The sequence below is a fragment of the Coenobita brevimanus genome, chromosome 108, assembly GCF_032717465.1.
Source record: "Coenobita brevimanus isolate Jiangsu-jjx chromosome 108, ASM3271746v2, whole genome shotgun sequence".
NCBI lineage: Eukaryota > Metazoa > Arthropoda > Malacostraca > Decapoda > Coenobitidae > Coenobita > Coenobita brevimanus.
The window spans coordinates 8,079,449-8,095,274 of record NC_137061.1 but is presented as its reverse complement, the minus strand read 5'-3'; the positions used below and the strand labels follow the sequence as shown (position 1 = coordinate 8,095,274).

General features: G+C 42.5%; 1 protein-coding gene across 9 annotated transcripts in view; it reads right to left on the bottom strand.

Annotated features, from left to right (window-relative positions):
* The window catches only part of LOC145416998 (sex-lethal homolog), a 124,105-nt gene extending 108,867 nt beyond the window's left edge, over positions 1-15,238 (bottom strand). For all 9 annotated transcript variants that reach the window (XR_013900378.1, XR_013900377.1, XR_013900379.1 and 6 more), the window contains exon 1: positions 15,180-15,238. The gene's annotated coding sequence lies outside the window, so the exon portion shown is untranslated. The remainder of the gene's footprint in view (positions 1-15,179) is intronic.
* Between the last annotated feature and the right edge of the window lie 588 nt (positions 15,239-15,826).

The following is a 15,826-nucleotide window of genomic DNA, read 5'->3' as shown; positions in this document are numbered from 1 at the left end:
CAATGATGGTGCAAAATCTGTGGGTTCTGATGTCTCTGAGAAATTAAAAGATGTGTACTGTAATTAATCCCAGGTGGTGAAGACCACTAACACTCCACCTCGTATCCTTAATCCCATCTCAAGTCTTTATACAGTAATGTTTCTTCCTAATTGTGCCCTTTCCATAATTATCTATTAACCCAACCATGTCAATGTGTCTTCTCTATAATTACCATCGCAGTATGTATGTGGATCTAAATTGTTGTCAAAAGGGAAATTGGGGGTTTTGCAAATAGGATGCTGGTACCAATTTAGGGTTTACAAATGGGGTGCCTGGTACCAATTAGGATAAATCCAATTGGTTCTGTGCTTTTATTACTGCATTAATTTCATTATCATGCACTAGTTGCGGTACCAATTATGCGCAATAACTAAGGAATCACAGTACAGTACTCTAAAACTAACTTGGCCCAGGGTCCTTGCAGTTTATTTCATGTAGCAGTTTGGCATAAAAAGACAATTTGGCAGACCTTCATTCTTTCTATACCATTTCTTCAAGACAATCTACCTATCGATCTATCTATAGCCTGACGCCCTAATCCTGCAAAGGGTGGCCGCAGACAAAACACCTCCAGGTCACTCTGTCACCCACCATTTGACTACCCTCTTCCCAACTCACTCCCCCCTCTCTCATATACCTCTCAACTCCATCCCTCCGCCTCAACCTCGGTCTACCCCTCCCTCTCCCTCCCTCCACCTCACCTACATACACCCTCTTAGTCAGTCTTTCATTCTCCATTCTCTTCACTTGTCCAAACCACCTCAGTGTATTTCTCCTAATCTTCTCAACCACATCCACATCCACCCCACAACGTTCCTTCACTTCTTCATTCGTCAACCTGTCCCTCCATGTCACTCCACATGCTCCTCTCAAGTAACTCATTTCCACTGCTCTCACTCTTGACTTCTTCCCTCTTGCAAGGTCCATGCCTGGCTTCCATAAGTCAGGGTAGGGATCACAATACTATCATACAGTGACTTCTTAACTTCCATACTCACCTCCCTATTTCTCCTCACTGCTTTCAGTGAACCAAAAACCTTCCTTCCCTGCTGTAACCTTTCACGCACTTCATCCCCCAATGCTCCATCCTTACTCATCACACTACCCAAGTACTTGAATGCACTCACATTCTCCATATCCTCACCATCCAACCTCACTGTACATTCTGTGACTTCATTCCACTCAAACACCATTACTTTACTCTTGTTTACATTAACTTTCAGATTCCTCTTACTACACACTGTCCCAAATTCATTCACCAAATCTTGCAACTCCCATTCATCTTCACTCAACAATACTGTATCATCAGCAAACAGAAACACCAGAATCTTCCACTCCTAATCCTCATTCATTATGGCCACCCCCACATCCACTACCCTACCTTGCACCTCCTTTACAACCCCATCCATGTATATATTAAACAGTCATGGAGACATCACACATCCCTGTTTCAGTCCCACATTGAGATCAAAGAACTCACTCAGCTCACCATCCACTCGCACCGTAGTCTTAGCTCCTTCGTACATGCTCTTCACAGCACTCAGCAATTTCCCCTCCACTCCATATATTCTTAATACCTTCCATATACCTTGCCTCTCTATTCTGTCATAAGCTTTCTCCAAGTCCATGAAGGCAGCATACACTTTCTTTCCCTTCTCTAGATACTTCTCCATTAAACAATTTAGAACAAATCTCTGATCTACACACCCTTTTCCCTTCCTAAATCCCCCTTGTTCTTCTCCAACTAACTCCTCTGTAATATGCCTAACCCTATCAATGCGTATTCTACCATATATTTTTCCAGTCATACTAAGAAGGCAAATACCCTTATGGTTACCACAAACTTCTCTCTCCTCATTTCCTTTGTATAAAGGAACAAATATACCTGATTTCCAGTCCTCTGGAACCCTTCCCACTTCCCAAGCCAATCTACACAACTTCCATATCCACTCCACAACAATCTCACCCCCATACCTCAGCATTTCACCACACACTCCATCAATTCCTGGGGCCTTTCCCATCTTGATCTTCTTCACTGCTTCCACTACTTCCGCCCTACTGATCCCTTCCTCCCTCCACTCATCTCTTCTTCTCTCAGCCATTCCCCAACCACTTATACTTGCACTGCTCTCACTCTCTGCATTCAACAAATCCTCAAAGGGCTCCTTCTATCAACTCAATTTCTCTCTCTTCTCCACCAACAATCTATTATTCCTATCTTTCACTCCCCTACTATTTCCCCTTTCACACTGCCTTACTTTCTTTACTTCCTTCCAAAACAATTTCTTACTCTCCCTCCATTTCACATTCAGATTCCTCTCAAATTCTTCATCCACTTTCTTCTTACTCTCCTTCACCAGTCTCTTCACCTCCCTTCTCCTGCTCACATATACCCTCTCTCTTCTCTCTCTCATCTTCTCCCCTACCTCTACTCGCTAGCCAGTCACTACATGCCTTCTTCTTTTGTTCCACAGCTCATTTCACCTCATCATTCCACCATGCTGTCCCTTGCACACCCTTGCATCTCCTCCTCACTCCACAAACCACCTCACTCACTGCGCCTATCTCTTCCATGAATATCTTACATATGTTTTCCACCCCTTCCATCTGCTCTAACTCATACCTTCCCAATCTTTCTTCCACTACACTCTTCTAGGCTACTCTGCCATTTTCTCACTATCAAGACAAGCATCACATTTTAGTGTTAAAATATTCTCACAACTCAAGATTCATAATGGAGATGGCAATTATAGGTCAAGTTAGTGCAAAAAGAGTATGATGTACAGCACACCCTTATTTTACAACGAACCAATATGTGATGGAAAAATGTTTGGACCTATTCTCTATACTGTACAGTATATGACATCATTTTAGCTCATACAATCCTTGTAATTCCATACGAAGCCTCACCGGTTGATGTACGATCATTATTTTCACTAATACGATTGCTGACACGCAAGTGACAGTCATTTGTTTGTTTCACATTGGCCTTTGAACGTATCACTTTTGGGTGTGTTACTATCAGTGATAGAAAAATAGTGTGGTGTTGGAGTTTACGTAGCAAGCACAGTGATGTGAAATAACTACCAATGCTGGTGACTCTGAAACTAGCTTTTTTACATTTAACGTGGTAAGCATCAAATGATGTCGACTGATTTTTTGATTGAATATAATTCAAATCTGTCGGCATAACTGCCAGGGTCATATGCTGCCAGATAAAGTGTTCAGTGAAGTGAAATAACCTCCAATTTAGTTAAGTTGGAAACAAGTATTTAGAGTTTTGGGTGAGTGGCCCTTGGACAAAAACATATCCCCATTGATCCCATGTTATTTATACATGACTCAATATACAGTAAATCATTATACAATGGATTGTTTTCCAAATGCATACTCACCATAAAACAAGGGTGTGCTGCATTTTGTGATGGTTACCTCATATGCCAATTTCTGCCAAAATCAAAATAGCAAAAGACAAAAACGACTGTACTCCTATTATCTGCACCAACAACACAGCCACTATTACATTTATCAGATCCTGTTAGCATTCCTCGCATCATTTTTGACCACTTGAAACACTTCCTCTTTCTCAGGTTTATTTCATACTTCAGTGCAGGAGAGGGATGCCCTCACATGGTGGCACTGATGTAATTGGAAGCCTCTGCTACCTAGTTTCACAAACATCCCTCAGCTCCCCCTGCATCCCCTGAAAGAAGGATGGTGGACTGCATATGCCTAACTTCCACTGGGTTCAAATTCAGATGAACTCTGAGCCACAACAACAACATTCTATGCTTCTTCTTCCTCTCTATCGCAGTCTGTACCAGGGGGAAAAAAAAAAAAAATCTTAAGTACCTTCTACACCGGGGGTGGGCAACCTTTTCAGAGCAAGGGCCGGATGAGACTTTCGGGAGCAGCCCACAGGCAGGAGTGACAAATGAGATCACAAAAGTGACTATATCGTTTCGTTTTTAAAGGCTCCAGCATGCTTGCATGAGTCGGCCTTGGTCACTTAATGGTGGCTTTCCATGCTGCACGATCTATTGCAGCCTCCTAATTCAGTCCCTTAGCCCTGAGGTCACACTTAATGACCTTGTCCCATGTCTTTCTCAGTCTACCCCTCATACCCCACCCCCAATATTAACAAGTCTCACCTTCCTCACCCAATTATCATCCACCATCCTCTCCACATCCCCAAACCATCTCAATCTACCTCTCTTCATCACAACACCAATACACTCCAGTCCCATCCTACCTCTCAACTCTTCCATCATAAACCCAGCCCCCCCACACCTTGCAAGCAGGGACACACTACACATCCACCTAATCATCGTCATTTCTGTACGTCTGAGCCGGCGAATATCCTCTTCCTTTACTGCCCAGGTCTCACTACCATACAGCATTACACTCCTAACACATACTGCATACAAAGACCCCTTGGCACATAGGAAGAGTCCTCTCAATGTCAGGAGAGGCAACAGCTCCCTGAACTTCTTCCAACCACTTCTCATCCCAGCCCCACCTCCAGCACACAACATGTCTCCCAAACAACAAAACTTCCACACACTCAAGAGATTCACCAGCAAGTTCAATCCTTTCACACCTGACAATCTCCACCTTAACTCCCAAACAAGCCATACACATAAAATCAGCATTATCCCGCAGTCTACCTCTGATACCACTACATCTCTTGTGCACCCATTTATCACAAACACTGCACAAGATGGAATTACTTCCCAAGCCCTTGTGGCAAACTGCACACGGCCACTCTCCCTCTTCTTTGACAGTACCACCACCAACCCTAGATATCATCACTTTTGTTTTATCTGCATTTACCTTTGAGCCCTTGTGCCCATACCATCTCTCCACTTCCTAAATCTTTCCTCCACCTCCCTTTCATTCACTGCAATCAACACCAAATCATCAGCATACAACATCTCCCACGAGAGTCAGATTCTGTGGTCACGTGAGAGGACTTCAAGTACCATGATAAACAACATAGGACTCAAAACTGACCCCTGATGCACACCAACGTTCACGGAAAACTCATCACTCAAATCTCCATTCAGTCTTACCTTTTGCAAGCACCCACATACATACCCGTAACCACCCTTACCAGCCACTCCTCCAAGCCTTCTCATTGCCCACTTCACCACCTCTCTAGGGACTCTGTCAAAGGCCATTTCCAATCAATAAAAACAAAATACAGATCCCTTTTCTGACCAATATATTTTTCCTGAAGCTATCAAACAATGAATATGGCATCAGTGGTCCCCCTACCTGACATAAACCCAAACTGCATCTCATGAATATTCACTCTTTCTCTAATCATACCTTCTAAAACTCTCTCCATTACCTTCATTATCTGATCTAAAAGCTTTATACCCCTATAATTTCCTCTTTCCAGAGCATCACCCTTCCCTTTATACACATTTACAATCACACTCTTCAGCCAATCATTGGAATTTTATTGGAAAACAGGCAAATCAGTGAGACAGCTGGTGCTGCTTGCCATGATGAATTGAATCAATATCCGGCTCGATGGATGAAGCAGACAACAGAAGAATGCCATTGAGGTGACAGTCAGAGAGCTGGGAGCGTAGGCAAGACTTCGTGTACTTCATTTTGGAGAAGAGTTGTTCACAACAGCAGGTGCTGCCAAACATGGCCATGATGTGCTGAACATATGCAATGTATTTTGGAAAATTTCTATAAGGGCAGATGCTATATGCTAAAATTTAATCTGTTTTGGCTGCAGTTTTGCTATGCTCATGCCAAGCAGGTACGTGGATCGGATGCTAGACCTTCGCGAGCTGGATCTGCCCCGCAGGTCAGAGGTTGCCTGCCCTTGCCTATACTGTAAAACACTGTGCAGATTGGCCTGGGAGGAAGGTAGAGTCCCAGAGGATTGGAAGTCAGGTATAATTATTCCCTTGTATAAAGGAAAAGGGAAAAAAGAAGTGTGGTAATCATAGGGGCATTTGTCTTCTTAGTATAATAGGAAAAGTGTATGGTAGGATACTTATTGACAGAGTTAGAGAAAGAACAGAGAAATTAGTTGGAGAAGAACAGGGAGGCTTTAGGAAGGGAAGAGGTTGTGTAGATCAGATATTCATTCTTAGATCTTTAGTGGAAAAGTTTCTAGAGAAGGGAAAGAAGTTGTAAGCGGCTTTCATGGATTTGGAGAAAGCATATGACAGGGTGGATAGACAAGCATTGTGGAAAGTGTTAAGAATATATGGAGTAGATGGGAAGTTGTTGAATGCTGTGAAGAGTATGTACGATGGTGCGAAGGCTGCAGTGCGTGTGGATGGTGAACTAAGTGAATTTTTCTCTTTGAAAGTTGGGTTGAAACAGGGATGTGTCATGTCTCCATGGTTGTTCAATCTGTACATGGATGGGGTAATAAAAGAGGTACAAGGTAGGGTAGTGGATGTTGGAGTGGCCCTGGTGAGAGAGGATAGTGTTTGGAAACTCCCTGTACTGTTGTTTGCAGATGATACTGTGTTGTTGAGTGAAGACGAAGGGGAGCTGCAAGGCTTAGTGGATGAGTTTGGAAGAGTGTGTAAGAAACGGAATCTAAAGGTGAATGTAGGGAAGAGTAAAGTGATGGTCTTTGAGAGAGGTGAAGTCAGTGAATGTACAGTGAGGTTGGATGGTGAGGAACTGGAAAATGTGAGTACGTTTAAGTACTTGGGTAGTGTGACGAGTAAGGATGGAGGTTTGGAGTGTGAAGTGCGTGAAAGGGTACAGCAAGGAAGAGAGGTTGCTGGTTCTTTGAAAGTAGTGATAAAAAACAGGGAAGTGAGCATGGAAGTGAAAAAGTTACTACATGACAGTATTGTGATACCAACTCTAACCTACGGAAGTGAAGCTTGGACGTTGTTGGAAGGACACAAGTCAAGAGTGAGAGCAGTGGAAATGAGTTATTTAAGAGGAGCCTGTGGAGTCACATAGAGAGACAGGTTGACCAATGAGGATAAAAAGGAGCGTTGTGGTGTGGATGTGGATGTGATAGGAAGCGTTATGAGGAACACACTGAGGTGGTTTGGCCATGTGGAGAGGATGGAGGGTGAAAGACTGACGAAGAGAGTGTATGTGAGTGAGGTGGAGGGGGGAAGAGGGAGGGGGAGGCCAAGGATGAGATGGAGGGATGGGGTGGAGAGGTATATGAGAGAGGGGGGTGTGAGTTGGGAGCAGGGCCGTCAGATGGCGGGGGACAGGGCGACTTGGAGGCGATTTGTTTGTGGCCACCCCAAACGGGATTGAGGCGTCTGGCAATAGACAGATAGATATTAGAAATCACTTTGCTTTCTCATATTTTCACTTTGCTTTCTCATATTTTTCATATTATCAAGATACAGGTGCACACATCAAAACTGTAGGACGTATCCAAGTGAGCAAGAATCTATTTCTGACTTTTTTTTGGGGGGGAAGGGGGGTTCTTTTTTTTAGGGGGAGGGGAGCTCTTTTTTTTTTTTAAGGGGGGGTGAATGATTGGTACCACTGGAAAGCAGTTTTCACGCTGCTTTAAAAGGGCACACCATGCTGTGACCAGCCTAATAATGGTGGAGGGGGGAGGGGGACAGGTGTTCTCTTCTTACCAAGAAATATTTTTGGCACTTTTCAGCTCTACTGAGCTCGTCTGGGGGAAAAAAAAAAAAAAAAAAAACTAGTACCACTGGAAAGCAAGTTTCAAGACAATTTCAAAATAACAATACAGTAAATGCCACGACTAGTTCAACAGCTGAGAAGAGAAAGTTTGCTTCTTCTCAAATAGGGAAATTTTGCTTGCCAAAAGGCAAAAAGTTTATATAACAATGTTGGCTAAAATACGTAACAGTACAGTGTTCTTGCTTCCTTCACTTACTCATGCACTTTTTCGCTCTAATTCATATGAGTATATGGTAGCTTTACTGAGATTGCATAAAACCATAAACAGTACTAGAGGTGATAGCAGCAGTACCAGTCAAGTAGTAGTAGCAGTAGCAGTAACAACAGTGATAGTTCATCTCAAAGTGAATCCAGTGGACTGCAGGACTAAGGTACCGCTACTACTCTTCTTCTGTGGACCACCATCCTCCTTTTGAGGAACAACGAGGCTGAGGGACATCTGTAAAACTAGGAAGCTTCATCACCCAGCTATACCAGTGCCACTACATGAATGTGTCCCTCTCCAGCACCACAGCATAAACAAATAATCTTTAATGCCTCTTAAGGTCTACAAATTTAAGAATGCAGTCCCAGTCCAAAATGAATACTGATGGATCAATCTGCAGTTCATTTTCTTTTTTTTCTCCTCCTTTCAATATATATGAATGAAAAAATACATTCGTTGGGTCTGGTTAGTACTTGGATGGGTGACCGCCTGGGAACACCAGATGCTGTTGGCATCCCTACGTCAAGTGGGGTTGGTGGAGGATTAGTGCCCCTCCCTGTAAAACAATTAACTCTAAGCCCTTGGCCACCCTGTCTGGGATACATGGCGTCTGGCAATGGATGGATGGATGGATGGAAAAAATACATATTTCTACTTCTCTCATCCACACCACATCTCCCTTCAACAACCTAAATGGAACCATGTTTTATGTCTTAGCTGTGTGTGTGTGTGTGTGTGTGTGTGTGTGCACATGCCTGAATGCAGATGCACATTTATTCCGGGTGGCTTGTATGCACTGTAGCACCTCTTACTCTACTGATTTATTCTGTATATTACACGTCAAATTACACTTCAACATTCACTTGCATGTTATTTAATTTAATATCAACAAAGTCCACATCAGTAATGCACAGGATACTATGATGCTATGTACAGAATAAACTGCTTCAGAAAAGGTGCTATAAATTTCCAAAACCAAGTAGCCATCATGGAAGGTTTAAGTGAATTTGGCTGCAGTATGGTAAACAATACTTTCTGTGACCAAAAAACCCATTGCACACTCACAGTACAGGGGGAGGTGGAATAACAGATGACATCTACCTAACATAGAATATGCCCACGCAATGTTCGTTTTGTTTCATTTTTAAAGGCTCCAACATGCTTGCATGCATTGGCCTTGATCACCTAATGGCGGCTCTCCATGCTGTTCGATCTCTGGTAGCTTCCCTATTCAGTCCCTTATCCCTAATATGGTCACACTCAGTGACCTTGTCCCAGGTCTTTTTCGGTCTACCTCTCACAACCCTACCCCCAATGTTAACACTTCTCACTCTCTGCACCCATTTATCGTCCCTCATCCTCTCCATATGCCCAAACCATCTCAATCTACCTCTCCTCATCACAACACCACCACTCCCAGGCCTTGCACTCAGGGATGCACTGCACATCCCCCTAATCACTGTCATTTCTGTACATCTGAGCCTGCAAGCATCCTCTTCCTTTACTGCCTAGGTCTCACTGCCATACAGCATTACTCTTCTAACATATGCCATATACAAAGATCCTTTAGCATGGAGAAGAAGCCCTCTCAATGTCAGGAGAAGTAACAGCTCCCTGAACTTCTTCCAACCACTCCTTACTCTAGCCACAGACCTAGCTCCAGCCCCACCTCCGACACATAACATGTCTCCCAAATAACAAAATTCTTCCACTCACTCAAAAGATTCACCAGCAAGTTCAATCCTTTGAAGACTGACAATCTCCATATGCTCCCCCCTTCACACCACACACATGAAATCTAATACCACTGCATCTCTTATGCACCCACCTATCACAAACACTGCACAAGATGGAATTACGTCCCATGCCCTTGTGGCTAATCACACACGGCCACTCTCCCTCTTCTTTGACAGTACTGCCACCAACCCTAGATACCATCACTTTTGTTTTATCTGCATTTACTCTTAAGTCTTTGTGTCCCATACCATCTCTCCACTTCCTAAATCATTCCTCCACCTCCCTTTCATTCTCTGCAATCAACACCAAATCATCAGAATACAACATCCCTCATGGCATTCCACTTCTGAAGTCACGTGACAGGGCTTCACGTATCATGATAAACAACAAGGGGCCCCTGATGCATACCAACATTCATGGAAAACTCAACAATCAAATCTCCATTCATCCTTACCTGGGTGCAAGCACCCATGTACATAGCCATAACCACCCTAACCAGCCACTCCTCGACCCCAAGCTTTCTCACTGCCCAATTCACCACCTCTCTAGGGACTGTCAATGGCTTTCTCCAAATCAACAAAAACAAAGTACAGATTCCCTTTCTTTTCTATATATTTTTCCTGACACTGTTGAGCAATGAATATGGCATCAGTGGTCTCTTTGGCAGGCATAAACCCAAACTGCATATAAATATTCACTCCTCTAATCATACCTTCAAGAACTTTCTCCTTCATTATTTGGTCCAAAAGCTTTATGTCTCTATAATTTCCTCTTTCCAGGGCATCCCCCTTCCCCATGTACACATTTACAATTACACTCTTCAGCCAATCACCTGGAACAAAACACTCATAGGCTATATACAATAATTGTATTAATCGAGTCAGTAACTAACCCCACTCCTGCTGGTAAATCTCTTGAGGCTTTCAACATTTCAGCAGTCAACCCAGACACACCCACTGCCTTCCCCACCTGCATCCTGCCTATTGTCCTGCACACACTAGCAGTGTCAGGGGCCAAAGGCCAAACAATGGATCTGCTGGCTCCAAAACCTTCCATGTCCCAGTCAAACTCCTCATTCAACAACCGGTTGTAATGCCTTCTCTAGGCATCTTTAATATCCCCACTACCTTTCCTTCATCACTCTTCACACACTGCTCACCTAGGATAACCTTGTTTTCTGTCATCTACTCTGTCACCTTCAGTATCATATTCTTCCTTTCCACAGTGTTTAGGTTATCAAATAAAAGTCTCTGAGACTCAAACTTTGTCCTGTAAAGATCTTTTCTAGCCCCTACTCTTTGCAGCCAGGTATTCCTCTTTGTTACCGGTACCATCCTTTTTCCAAACCGGTACCCAGAAAAGCCCTTTTTTCTCCTTAACAGCAGCTTACACACCCTCATCCCACCACCAAGTTACTGTACTTATACTTTATGTCTTGGTGGGCTCCTTGTCCATCCAGAAACTGAATCATAAACTCTCAAGAGGTTGCTCTTGACAGCTCTGTACTGTTCATTAACTCTACTGTCAACAGCTCCCTTTTAAGCCACCACTCTACTTATCTCCCTACAGAAGGCATCCCAAACTGCTTTGTTTTTCAGCTTCCATATTTTCCTCCATTTTCATTACCCACTCCTTAAGCACCATGTCACATATCAATAACTTGTGTTGCTGGACACACTCCTCACTCCCTGTAACACTAACATCCCTCACTAACCTCCTATCAGCCCTCCTAACCAGGAAATAGTCTATCTGGCTACAACCTCACCCAGACTCATATGTAATCAACCCACTATTCTTTTCCTAAAATATGTGTTACGCACAGTCATGTCCATTGCCTCCCAAAACTAAAGTATCCTTTCCCCTTCCTCATTTCTTGTATCATATGCCATCCCCCACATAGTCCTTCATATCCTTGAGCTGCTTCACCTACATGACCATTTAAGTCCCATCCGAAACGTACAATCTCATCATCCCCCTTACCCCTTACTACACGTATTAAGTCATCCCAGAATCTGTCCTTCTCTATCTCATCCAAGCCTGCCTGTGGAGCATACACCGATATGAATGAAAACATTATCCCACCAAACAAAATTTCCATTATTATCCTATCCCTTACTCTTATTACAGTCAAGACATACCAGTATTCCACCCACTTCTTAATCAACACACCCACACCACCATACCCTTTTGCCCTACCCTGCCAAAATAACCTGTAACGACAATCCCACCCAACAATCATTCTGGCCGATCCTCCCCTATATCTGACTTCTAGCACACATCCAACATCCACCCACCTCCTACTGAACATCTCAAACACTTCCCCCACTCTACCCCTCAAACTTCCAAAATTCATAACACATAATGGAGCATTGCACAGCACATGCTACACTAACACACAGCCACATCAATGATGTAAGGAATCTTTCAGACAACCCCATAGGGGCACGTGCTTACCTGCATTCAATGGGTCTGCTTGATCAGGGGGATTGGGATGGAACAACAACTAAATTCTGTCCACTTTAACTAGATGTAAAACTGCCATTTCCCCATCATTAATGCTGAGCTGTAACATGAGATTAAAATATGGTGCTAGGCACAAAAAAGTGCCACAGAAAGAATATGGAGAGGGGACATGGTACTGTTTTGTTCTGCCATCGAGTAGGCTACTGAGGCAAGGGAAACTGGCTGCAAATGGACTAAAATCTCAGCCAAGTTATAACAAATTAGCTACGGTATAGTACTGAACAATTAATAGTCAGATCAGAGAGAAATTACCCAATATTCTAAAACAAAAAAATGCAGTACCGGTACTGTATTATGAAATTTCATCAATCATCCAATCTTTCTTTGCCCCTTTAGAAGCATGGGGCTCAGGGCTAAGGTATTCAGTCTTGACTAATTTTAGGCAAAATTACCCAGCCTCAATCACTCTTCTTGGCATGTGAGCAATAAATACAAACCCTCTCTCAGATCGAAACCTTTATGGGCCCCATCTTGTACTGCCTTAACCCACTAGATAACCTGGTGTCCTTTGGGTATTATCCAATGCAATTAATGATTTCCTATAACAAATGGTTTTTTCCTGCACTACACTGACAGAATGTATTGTGTGTGCCCCCACCAACCACTTAGCCTAATGCAATTTCATTCAAATACATAGGCTACTGGGTCAAGAACCACATGCAACTAATACATACATACAGTTTATATACTGAATATGTATATACCCTACCAGTACTGTATACACAGTATAGGCTATATAAGGTATATACTGTATATATTTTTTTTAATGGTTCTACCTGACTAACCTTTGTGCAGGGATGCATTCCTCGTGAGTGTTAGTGTGGTAACTTCAATAAATACCAGTATTATTATTAAGGTACTTATCATAATAGTTAATTTAAGTGATTACAGTATTTCAATGGCACAATTCTCTGACATACATTTAAGCCAACTCACAAAGCTCTGTGATATCAGATTTTATTCTCATCATCATCTGATGATTTTAATCAGCTTAGGAATGACTTGTCAAACTGCACAGGAAGGATATGGCCTTAATAATTTCTTCAATACAAGGTACTTTTCCTAAGTAACATTATCCAATAACAGCAACAACAGCTAAATAGGATGTCACCCAAATTCTGTCTACTGCCAGATTCCTTTATTCCACAAGGTGTGGCCACAAACAAATCACCTTCATGTCACTGTCCTCTGCCATTTGGCTGTCCTAGCTCCAACTCGCATCCCTATCTCCCATATATCTCTCTCCATTCCATCCCCCCATGTCATCCTCTGTCTCCCCCTTCACCTCCCTCATATACCAGTACACTCATCTCATCAATCTCTCATGACACAAACTCAAGGGGTAAAATAATTGGTTCTCTGGGAAATGAGACAAAAACTTGTGACATATTACTTTTGCAAAACTGACATTTCAAAATTTTTTTATAAATACAGTATTGACAAACCAGAGACTGACATCAGATTCAGACTCAGCTTCTAACAAAACCTACGGTACCAACAATGATGGTACCTGAGCTACAAAACTGAAACCCAATTAATGTACTTCTAGTAGAAAACTGTCAAATTCCATTTTACCTGCTGCTGACCTTATGGATCCAAGGCTAGGCTACTCATAGCCCAGAACACTGTATTTAGGGCAAGAGACCAACATACACCCCTGGTAGTGTTAACAGTATAGAAAAACCTCTTGCCACCTCTTGGACTTGAACTGTGGCATGTAGGCAATGATATGCTCCGACCTGAGTGCTTTACCAATGGCGCCATCGATCATCAGATAAAACCCACAGCAAAATAATAGTAAAGCTGCAAAATGAAGAGGTTTAATGTTACACAAAATTACCTGAAAATAAATACACAAGCAGGATACAGTCTTTCAAACAATAACACAAAAAAATAACAGCTACTGACATTCTGTTGTACTAATATAACTTAAGGCTTTTCTGTCACTATCAACCATCTCAAGGTCACCATTCAGGCACTGTTCGAGCAATTTCCAATACATGATAATTATTCTGAACAACAATGCCTCTACTGGTTAGACTGCATCAGATTTGGAAGTAACACATCAATCCCGCCCTAAACCAATCCATCACCAAGTCCTTCCAGTTTGGTTAGGTTGAGCTACATTATGTTACTGCAAAATGGGTTAGACTGTAAGTGAAGCTAAGGTCCCGTATCACTTCATTGTATGGGAAAAAGCAGTAAAGGAACTAACCTAATCCAACAATGAAGTCAGCAAACCAAACTTAGCCCACCTTGTCCGACCTAACCCGCACAGACAATGCTGCTCGTAACAACAGTAAATCTGCAGTTTCAAAACACAGTTACTCTGCGGCTTTTTCTAGCCTACCCTGGAGTGCCTACCCTAACCCAGCAGACCAAACCAACATACTCTAACTACCCTAACTAACTTAACCAAGAAGAATAACTGTCCAAAGCTGCAAAAACACCAAAATAATCACCAACCAAGCCTAACTATGGAAATGCCTCCTTCTAAATTCTACCCTATTTGCAGGAAAAATCTCCTATAATGCTCAAATCATGGATAATCTGGCCATCAATAAATTAAATAACTACCTAGTTTTGTATTTTTCCAATATTTACCACGTTAACTAACAGATAAATGATGAAACCAGTGAAGAATTTGCCTGGAATCTGCCATCACTTCAAACTTATCTGGCCAGTGTATACCGCGTTAACTTTGAAATTCCTCTTAATTCTTCTCCTGGAAAACCAAAGCACCGGAATAAGTCAGAGGGTCATAATGGAGAACGGCGGGAAGGGTTTATAGGGTGATTTAATGGAGGAAAAGTGAAAATTAGGGTGGAGAGAGAGGGTGGAAGGCCGCGCAGACCCTCTCCCACACGGCCACCCGCCAGATATAATCTTCATTTCCATCTTAATCCACCAACCTATCCACCACCACAGCCACTCCCCACGTCCTTTAGTAGTCGTAGCAGCGGCACACACATAAAACGGGCAAAAATAAAGCCATATTCTCACCTAAATAAACAAAAACATTGAGCTGTCTTGGTGGGATGCCGGGTAGACGCGCGTGGGGCACACAAACATTGATGCAGGCTTACCAACTTCTCGTAATAATTATCTTTATCTTTATTTCGCTTATTTCCACCCTCTAAAATGTCCCTTTACCCACTTTATAATATTTCTCTACTGTCGAGGAGTTATAAGCCCGTAATGGGGAAGGTTAGACAAATTTTGTCTATTGATTTTGACGTGGCACCACTGGCCTCAAAGAGAATTGAACATTTTCCATTTTCTATCATTTTAGTTCAATTATAAGGGAGACTTCATAATTTTTTATAGAATTTTATTCATTATCACCTCCGTACATGAAGATCTTAAATTACAAGTGGGCAAAGCGAATGTAAGCATGAGCCTATTATAAACTTCAAAATTTAGCTATTATTGAGCAGTCTCTAGGATATTATAAACTTCAGAGGTTTGGACACCCACTCAATACCTTTTTTCTACTTGGTGGTCTGTGAATTCGTTAACACTGAATAAATTCCATGTACAGAGAATAAGAAAGTGGAGACTGACTGGAAGGCAGAATGTGGGTGAGATGGAGGGGGTAGAGACTGAGGATTAGGTGGAAGAATGGGGTGGAGAAATTATGAATGTGGGTG